Here is a 10,277-nt window from a genome sequence, read left to right on the forward strand (position 1 = left end):
ATCTTCATTTATTGTTTTTGTTTGACTTTTCAACTCTTTATAACTATTCTTATAAATCTCTTTTTTTTTTCTTTTCCATCATACTTTACTAATTTTAGACCATCTGTTGGTTTTAGGGTTGTTTAGTATTTGGATAAAAGTGAATTGTTAAATTAAACAATTCGGACTAGATTATTTGGTTAAGATTTTTGGATCTTGATTGATTTTCAGCAAAATTGAATTATTATTTTGGATCCCGGATTGGCTTCGGTTTATAAAATAAAATCTGAATTGTCCAAAAAAACCGAATAGAAATTTATTATTTATTTATTTATCTTTTTTTTTGGGTTTTAATATACATCTTTTAGTTATTTATTAATTTACTCAATTGTATTTTAAATAGATTAGAAAGTGTTACCCAATAAAATCCTTAATATCTACTTTTCAAAAGATTTTTATCTATAAAATGTTAAATTATTAGATATTTTTTCTTAATAGTTGCTCATAAATTTTAATTCATAACAAAAAATTATTTTTGTTTGGAGTTGACTAATATCAAGTTATATATATTTTTAAATGCCCAACCTCTTGAAGCCGAATTGTAAAAATCGATCCAACTGAATTATAATTTGGTTGGTTCGGATCGATTTGAATTTAGTTTGGACTATTTGGATCTATATTTTGAAAACTGAAATCAATTTGGATTCACTAGAATGGATCGGATCAAACCGATCCTTACTGCTCTCATATTGCTTCCAGTTCATCCAAACAAACACCCCTAGTTGGGTTTTCTAGTTATAATAACAAACCTCTAACACTATATCACTTTTACATTTCCTTACTGTTCTCATATTGCTTCCGGTTCAATTCTTAAGTTATTAGCAAGTTTCAAAATTCTTTATTCATATACCAGAGTATCACTCCATTTGTAAATCTTCACTTAATCACTAATACCTTTCTTTTGTCTTCATTTTCTACTTCTTAATGACATTATTGACGTTGGTATTTAAAAGTCGCCCATTATTTTCTAGCTTTTTTTAAATGACTTATTCATAGTCTTTTAGAGGGCATAAATTTCATTCCTTTTTTTCTCCAAAAACAGCTTCCTAAAGCAACATTCTTTTCATTTAAGCACTTTATCCTCATAGCAACAATACTTGGCATACTACCACTACATCTTTTGTCTCTAATTAAGTTGAAAGTTTCTCGTTGGAACACCATTCTCTAAGTACTCCAATGAAGCAAACCATGTAGAAAATTGTAATATTCTAAGACTGACCATCTAGGGAAAAATATCATCTGATCGGATAGATGTGAACATCAACAAATTTAGAAACATCACTAGAGTATCCTTATATGTAACATCCTCAAAATGGGCCTAGAAGTTCTGCCTTTTTTAGTGAGATCTTTTTTTGGAAAATAAAATAAAAAGAAGTAACTAAAAGTTTATAAATAAAATATATGATAAATATGATGTTGGAAAAAAACTAGGTGTTTAAATGAGCCAAATTTTAGAAAAATGATGATTAAGGACCAAAGTTGCCACATCATTAAAGTTGAGAATTGACTCTTTATTGACCAAGGTACCAGTTAGCTTCCAAATCAATGTATCTATGTATAAACTTTTGAAGTTGAGGGACCAAAACCATCAATTAGACAAACTTGAATGACTAATTTAACTTATTCAAGACGAAACCGGTATGAATCGAAAGATTATAGCGCCAATGTGTTAGAATAATAAGTTCCAATAAAAACTAGTCAATGTCGTGCCAACCGAAAAGAAATTAAATTAAGTATCATAGTGTAACATGTTGGATTAGGTTTCTAAGCCCATAATTATAATTGGTATGTACTTGATTTGATAGTAGCATGGTCATTTTGGGGTTGCCTTCACACTCGCAACTAGACAAGATGACTAATGGAGAGAGGGGCTAAATTTATTATTTGGAATAATAAATTGGTATATGAAATGATTTATTAATATGTTATGAGAATAATATATTAATTAGAAATCATATTATTAATTAATATTTAATCATAAATTAGTTTGGAATTAATTTTGGGATTATAGGAACCGATTAAAAGTACATGGACTGTTTTACAATTATTTGATAGTTGTGGTTTTGAGCTCTTGGATCACCCTTATTGGGGAGGGACGAAAATCCTTAGAATATTCTAGAGAATTCCGTGCAAGCCTTAAGGAAGGGAGTCAATGGGCTGCTTAGGCCCTAAGCTAAGGGATTAGGGTTTTCTACCTCAAAACCTTAGTTGCCTCAATTATAAATAGACCCTCCATCCCTCATGACCCTAGTTTCGAAAATTTCTAAGGGTTTGTAAACCCTTTCCTTTGGCCTCCATATCTTTGAGATCTAGGGTTACCTAACCCTAGGGTTTTCGAAAATTAGGCAATGTTGAAAGCCTTGCCTTACACCCGAAGATTAGACTTTGAAAATATAGGGTTTTGGGTAGGTATTATCTTTGGTAATTATCTTGTTAATTGTTTAATAGGATAATTAGAGATTTTGAAATATTCCTTCCCAAAATTTCGAAATCTAGGGGATAAGGGATTAGGTTAAATTAATTATTTAATTTAATGGATAATCCTTATATGATTTAATAATTTAAATTAATTTTTTAATTTAGATAATTATTAAATCAATGTTTTTATTATTTAAAATTTTAAATTAGATTAAAAACCCTAGTATTTTAGATGTTTAAAACACACCCTTATACTATATAAAATTAAAAGTCTAATATATATATATATATATATATATATATATATATATATGTATATATGTGTGTGTGTGTATATATATATATATATATATATATATATATATATATATATATATATATATATATATATATATAAGAAAATTCAGTCTTATCATTAGTAGGCCTCATTCACGAAGCTGGTCTATAAGGAGGTATAAGAAAGGTATAAGATAGTCAAAAATTATGGGGAAGGGTTTTCTAAGAAAATATCAAGGTACTAGTTAGCTTCCAAATCAATGTATCTATGTATAAACTTTTGAAGTTGAGGGACCAAAACCATCAATTAGACAAACTTGAATGACTAATTTAACTTATTCAAGACGAAACCGGTATGAATCGAAAGATTATAGCGCCAATGTGTTAGAATAATAAGTTCCAATAAAAACTAGTCAATGTCGTGCCAACCGAAAAGAAATTAAATTAAGTATCATAGTGTAACATGTTGGATTAGGTTTCTAAGCCCATAATTATAATTGGTATGTACTTGATTTGATAGTAGCATGGTCATTTTGGGGTTGCCTTCACACTCGCAACTAGACAAGATGACTAATGGAGAGAGGGGCTAAATTTATTATTTGGAATAATAAATTGGTATATGAAATGATTTATTAATATGTTATGAGAATAATATATTAATTAGAAATCATATTATTAATTAATATTTAATCATAAGTTAGTTTGGAATTAATTTTGGGATTATAGGAACTGATTAAAAGTACATGGACTGTTTTACAATTATTTGATAGTTGTGGTTTTGGGCTCTTGGATCACCCTTATTGGGGAGGGACGAAAATCCTTAGAATATTCTAGAGAATTCCGTGCAAGCCTTAAGGAAGGGAGTCAATGGGCTGCTTAGGCCCTAAGCTAAGGGATTAGGGTTTTCTACCTCAAAACCTTAGTTGCCTCAATTATAAATAGACCCTCCAGCCCTCATGACCCTAGTTTCGAAAATTTCTAAGGGTTTGTAAACCCTTTCCTTTGGCCTCCATATCTTTGAGATCTAGGGTTACCTAACCCTAGGGTTTTCGAAAATTAGGCAATGTTGAAAGCCTTGCCTTACACCCGAAGATTAGACTTTGAAAATATAGGGTTTTGGGTAGGTATTATCTTTGGTAATTATCTTGTTAATTGTTTAATAGGATAATTAGAGATTTTGAAATATTCCTTCCCAAAATTTCGAAATCTAGGGGATAAGGGATTAGGTTAAATTAATTATTTAATTTAATGGATAATCCTTATATGATTTAATAATTTAAATTAATTTTTTAATTTAGATAATTATTAAATCAATGTTTTTATTATTTAAAATTTTAAATTAGATTAAAAACCCTAGTATTTTAGATGTTTAAAACACACCCTTATACTATATAAAATTAAAAGTCTAATATATATATATATATATATATATATATATATATATGTGTGTGTGTGTGTGTGTATATATATATATATATATATATATATATATATATATGTATAAGAAAAGTCAGTCTTATCATTAGTAGGCCTCATTCACGAAGCTGGTCTATAAGGAGGTATAAGAAAATTGCCTATAAAATGGCGATTGAATGAATGTCCACTCTCACCCACCGCTTCTTTGACTAGTAGAAGGTCGTTAGCCGAACGGGGTTGATAGAACATCAAATTCTCATTAATAAGTATAATGAAAATATAAAGTAACTATTTTTTTTTATAAATTCTCAATCTTAGTTAGTTTACAAAAATATGAATTTGATGCTAATCCATGAAATTGCACATCACTTTATAAAAGTCGTTAGTGAAGCGTGTGTGGTTAATCGACACACTAATATGGACTAATAAAGGGTGAGAATGGGTAGCTCGTAAATTATCATTGATCAATGGAGTGTGTGTGGTTAATCGACACATTAATTAGGTGATAAATGACATCGAGAGTACCAAGCTAATTTGCATGGTTATTCACACCTTGTTTGTGATCCTCAGTATCCCAATCACAAATGGAAAATGCATAATTGAGATTAAAAATGCCATTGAATAGTTCAATGAATCTCAAAAGATCTAGGAATTTCATTTAAAACCTAATTCGTTTAAATTTAGTTTTTCGTGGTGAAATTGGTAAATCGTCATTTACCTACCTTTAATTAATTCACAATTAGATTACGACACCCCTCTTCTGAATAGTGAATTATTTAGTTGGGTCATAGCCTTAATATATCATTTGGGTGTCATATTAAGGATTTTCATATCTAATCAAAACTTGTCCTTCTTCCTTTTTCAGATGTCTACCTCAAACAACGCTTCTGGCACCACCACCACCAACAACAACTCCTCGAACACCTTCTTGCTCTTGAGCATTTATGCCAAGGTCACATTCGATGGCTCCAACTTTAATGATTGGATGTGCAACATTAGGATGGCCTTGCAATTCGAGGACAAGGAATATGTCCTCGACAAAGAGCTGAACGAGATAGATGAATCTAAAGCTACTCTTAAAGAAATAGCTGAGTATAGGGCCCACTACAAAGACGCGACCAAAGTGTCATGTATCATGGTGGCAATTATGACTCCTGAGCTACAACGGTTTTATGAGGACTATTGGCCTTATGAGATGTGTAAGGACTTGACGGAGAAGTACCATTAAAGAGCACGTCAAGAAAGGTATAAGATAGTCAAGTCACTCATAACCACCAAGATGAAGGACGGAGAGTCCGCCACGACCCACCTACAATGCATGTAGCGCTATGTGGATCGTTTACTAAAACTTAACGTGAATTTCGATGAGGAATTGGCTATTGATATAGTTTTGCACTCATTGCCTAGTTGTTATGATTAGTTCAAAATGACTTATCATTTGAACAAAGAGGAAGTCACGTTGAGTCAGCTTTAAAGCTTTGCTGAGAACCGCTGAGAGTGGATTGAAGGGAAAGGGTATCGAATCCAATTCTACTGCTGCTTCTCCCGTCTTGACCATAGGGCAAGGGAAGGGGAAGAAGAGGAAAGCTACCTCAAAGCAAAACTGGAAGGGAAAGTCCCATGCCGGGTTGTCAAGCAATGGCGACAAGGGGAATTGGAAGAGAAGTTGCCCCCAAATACTTGCAGGATATTAAGGATGGAAAGATCAAGCCTACCTCGACAAGTATTTACACTATTCTGTCTAAAAACTCATCACATCCTATTCTTGGGTCCTTGATACAGGATGTGGTTTTCACATTTTCTCTGACTTGCAGCGACTAAAAGAAAGTAGGAATGTGGAGCTTGGGAAGATGAACCTGATAATAGGAAATAGGAGATCGTCACCTATTACCAAGATCGGTGTTTATTCTTTAATGCTTAGTAATGGGTTGTGTTTAGACTTAAACAATTGTTGCTACTCGTCAGAGATGACGGGAAATATTATTTCTTTTCATGGTTTGCACAGACAAGGTTTTAGATATTCTTTCAATAATGAAAATGGTTCTATTAATGCTTATTATAACGGTGTATTTTATTTTGAAGCATTGGCTTGTGATGGTGTATATGAAACTGTGATGGTTGTAGACAATTTAGGAAATAGTGTATTGCAAATTGATTCGTCTAATGGTTTCGAAAAAACATGCTTGTGGCATTTTCATCTTGAACATGTCAACAAGAAGCGCATTACCCAACTCCAAAAGGATGGAGTGTTGGAATCATTTGACCTAAGGCCATATGATACATGAGAATCTTGTTTGCTTGGAATGATGACTAAATCACCTTTCACTGGTACTTGTGAAAAAGGTGAAGGATTATTAGACCTCATACACACGGATATGTTTGGGCCCTTCAGATCCACCACAAGAGATGCAAATCGATTCTATGTGACTTTTACTGATGATTATAGCAGATATGGCTATATCTACTTAATCAAGCATAAGTCGGAAACCTTTGAAAAGTTCAAAGAGTTCAAGCAAGAAGTCGAGAATCAATTGGGCAGGAAGATAAAGATGCTTAGGTCCGACAGAGGCGGTGAGTATCTTAGTATCGAGTTCCACGACTACCTTAAGGAATGTGGAATTGTTTCACAACTGAAACCTCCTAGGACACCACAACTTAATGGTGTGGCTGAGATGCGTAAGCGAACCTTGTTGGAAATGGTTCATTCCATGATGAGTTGAGCTTCATTTCCAATCTCATTTTGGGGGTATGCCTTAGAGACTGTCGCCCATATTCTAAATCTGGTCCCGACAAAGAAGGTTACCAAAACACTTCATGAGATGTGGATATGGAAGGTTCCCTCACTGGCACATATAAAGGTTTGTGGTTGTGAAGCTTTCGTTAGACGAGAGACTCACGGCAAGCTTGAACCTCGAAGTGAGCAATGTATTTTCATTGGCTACCCACATAAATCCTTCGGATACTTGTTCTATAGACCTAGTGAAAACGTGGTCTTCGTAGCACAAATGGGAGTCTTTCACGAGAGAGAACTCATATGCAAAGAGGAAAGTGGGAGTATAATTGATCTTGAAGAAATTCATGAGTCAAGCAATAAAGGAACCTCTAACACTAGCACTCAACCCAAGGAAGAAATTCCTGTTGAACCTATTGATGAGTCATTACATCTTAGACGTTCCAATCGAGTTAGAATGGCACCTGAGTTTGATGGTTTCCACATAACTATGGACGGTGATACGTTTATCCATGATATTACACTGGTAAATTTGGACGAAACTTCTAACTACAAGGAAGCCATGGTGGGCCCTGGGAGAGGTTGCATATATTTTGGGAATAAGGATTTTGAGGAATAGGAGTAGAAGACTAATTGGACTTAGTCAAAGTACTTACTTGGATAAGGTGCTAAAGCGTTTTAGGATGGAGAATTTCAAGAAAGGAGAGTTACCTATCCAGAGCAATACCAAACCGAGTAAGACTCAGAATCCGAGTACGGATGCCAAGATAGCAGAAATGAGTCGAGTTCCATATGCTTCCGTCGTTGGATCGATCATGTATGCTATGACATGTACTCGCCCCGATGCAGCTTTTTCTTTGATCATGGTTAGTCGATATCCAGGAAATCCGGGTAAGGCTCATTGGATAGAGGTCAAGAACATTCTTAAGTATCTGTGAAGTTCAAAGGATTGGGTTCTTGTGCTTGGCGGCAGTGATGACTTAAGAGTTACAGGGTATAATGACGCCAACTTTTGGACCGACAGAGACAACTTCCGTTCTCGGTCAGGCTGGGTGTTTATCCTTAATGGAGGAGTTGTGACTTGGAAAAGTTCCAAGCAAGAGATAGTGGCTGATTCTACCTATGAATCAGAGTACATTGCAGCAAGCGAAATGTCGCAAGAGGCTATATGGTTGAAAAAAATCATTGGAGATCTTGGAGTAGTGCCATCCATAAAGGAGCCTATGGAGATTTTCTGTGATAATGAAGGAGCGGTTGCCTTAACCAAGTAACCGAGGGATCATGGCAGATCTAGACATATCGACAGAAAATACCATTTCATCAGACATCGGGGATAAGAAGGACTCCTCATCGTTAAGATGGTATAGTTAGAAGAGAATCCTACAGATCCCTTCACAAAGGGTCTGAGTAGGGCTAAGCACGTTCAACATGCGAGGAGCATTGGTCTAAAGGATGATATTAGTTTTAGTGATTAAATAGATACTTAGAAACTTGTAACAACAAAAATGTAATTAACATTTGATGATTAAGTAATGGATATTTATTTATGAGTATTATTTATTATCTTTTGTCAATTGTTTATCACTATGTTTCTCTTTTTCATGTTTTACTTCCCAATTAATTGGATTATTCAAAACATCCACAGATGATCATACTTTGGAAATAAGTAGTGAAATAAGACTTTCTTGAATTGGATTGTAGATTGTCTAAGGGATTAAACATAACAATGGCTTGCTGCAACTTTCACGAGTACTTTTGAAATAGGGATTTAAGTATTCTATTAACCCACGCTCATAGAATTACTTCATGGAATTTATCAGGGGTAATTCTGAGACGATAATATTGTATAATCTTTAAATCGAGATATATGAGTTGTTGTTGACGAGTTGGTTGCACATTGATAATGCATAAACGCATCAGTAACTTGATGTTATAAAACGTATTGTTGTGTACGATTTGATGAGTAAATAGTACAAGCATATAAGTCAAAGTTTATTTGTTCCTTTTTCCCTAAGGGTAAAAGCCGATATCTTGGGTCCCTCGATGATTTGGTGTTGACTTATGTGTCGGGCCCGGTTAGGACTGAATTGATGTGTTCGATTAAGTTCTTTGTCATTACAAATCAGAAATCGGGAAACAAATTGTTGGACAATGAGAATGATTCTGTTCCATGTCATTTGTCCACATGATATCTTATAGAACAGAGGATTATATGATTCCTTATCTTAGGACACGTAACTGACTGGGTCAGAGTTCGACAACGGCTTTGAGAGCTACGATTGCTAGTCAAATTTTGAGGTCATATTTGCAATCAAAGTTATTAGACTTATCCAAATGGGAGGCTGTTGGATTAGGTGTCTGAGCCCATAACTATAATTGGCATGTACTTGATTTGATAGTAGCATGGTACTTTTGGGGTTGCCTTCACACTGGCAACTAGACATGATAACTATAAGAGAGAGAGGCTGAATATATTATTTGGAACAATAAATTGGTATATGAAATGATTTATTAATATGTTATAAGAATAATATATTAATTAGATATCATATTATTAATTAGTAGTTAATCAAAAATTAATTTGGAATTAATTTTGGGATTAAAGGAACTAATTAAAAGTAAAGGGGCTGTTTTGCAATTATTTGATAGTTGTGGTTTTGAGCTCGTGGATCACCTGTAACGATCCAAAAATCAATGGTAAAAATTTCATTTTTAATATAACCAAAACATTGATACCAATTAATTCCAACATTTCAAATTGTAGTCAAGTAAATCATTTATAAGAGTCTATTCCCAAAATCATTCCTTGCGGAAATCGTAGGTTTGTGTACTGCAACCAATCCGAGCCCTTCCTTTCCAAAACGATGATACCTGAAATCATAAACAAAACATGTAAGCAAGAAGCTTAGTGAGTTTCCCAGAACATACCCCACACAATCCATATAACCACGTAATCCACATCAGCTATAACAACTACATAAACCATATCAATCACATAACCATGCATATAAACATATACGGATGCCGCGGGCTCCCCCAGGGTCTTACTCTAGTATGCCATGGGCTCCCCCATGGTCTTCATTATGAAAGCCATGGGCTCTCCACATGGTCTTACATCCAAGTGCCATGGGCTCCCCCATGGTCTTTAATAAGAAAGTCATGGGCTCTCCACATGGTCTTACATCCGGTGCCATGGGCTCCCCCATGGTCTTCCGTGAAAGTATCACAAAGACAGCTAGCATAACACATACCACATAGTCAATAGCATACCACATATACATGCATACCAGACATATTAGTAGTGAATGTACAATAAACACTACCACTAATTGAATGGGCTGGCCTTGGTGCCTTAGACCCATTGGTATGGTGAGGAGACTCAACTAAAACTGCTGAA

Source organism: Lactuca serriola, chromosome 2 (genome assembly GCF_051521515.1).
Source record: "Lactuca serriola cultivar US96UC23 chromosome 2, Lser_US96UC23_V15, whole genome shotgun sequence".
In the NCBI taxonomy this organism is placed as follows: Eukaryota; Viridiplantae; Streptophyta; class Magnoliopsida; order Asterales; family Asteraceae; genus Lactuca; species Lactuca serriola.